General features: G+C 39.4%; 1 pseudogene; it reads left to right on the top strand.

The window, feature by feature from the left end:
* The window catches only part of LOC102764925, a 6,330-nt pseudogene extending 5,859 nt beyond the window's left edge, over positions 1 to 471 (top strand).
* The last annotated feature ends 37 nt before the right edge of the window (positions 472 to 508 follow it).

Below are 508 nucleotides of genomic sequence, written 5' to 3'. Positions count from 1 at the left end.
ATGATGAACTATGAATATTTTTATCATAATAATTTTCTATATTTTATAACATTTCTTTCAGTGGGAGAGACAGTTTCTAACAAATCTGGCTCATGAAGATTTCAAGTCACATTTTTTCCAGACCTTTCCTAACCCGTATTCAGTGGACCTGTCTAACCTTGTCTTTCGCAGAGTCCAGCATAACACTGGTCAAATCCTTTTTTTCACAGCGCCCAATCATGCCCTGCTTTCCCACTCAGCCTTTGCGCACGTCACCTTTCACAACTATGTCCAAGGAAATGACAGTAGCCGAACAATATTAATAATAATATCTTAATGAATTCAGCCTCTGCCTAAAATCATGTAGAAACAAAAATACTCCAACATTCCAAAGTAATCAACCCCAAAAAGTCTTTTATTTAATTAATCCCTCACAGCCACACTGCTAAGAGCCCATTGTGCCTCCACCCTATTGCCCTCACAGCCCAATAACGCCAGCTTACTTCATCATGCCCACAGCTATTCTCAC

Source organism: Myotis davidii, unplaced genomic scaffold, assembly GCF_000327345.1.
Source record: "Myotis davidii unplaced genomic scaffold, ASM32734v1 scaffold1019, whole genome shotgun sequence".
NCBI lineage: Eukaryota > Metazoa > Chordata > Mammalia > Chiroptera > Vespertilionidae > Myotis > Myotis davidii.
Note: the sequence above shows the minus strand (reverse complement) of the source record. Positions and strands in the feature narration are given on the sequence as shown.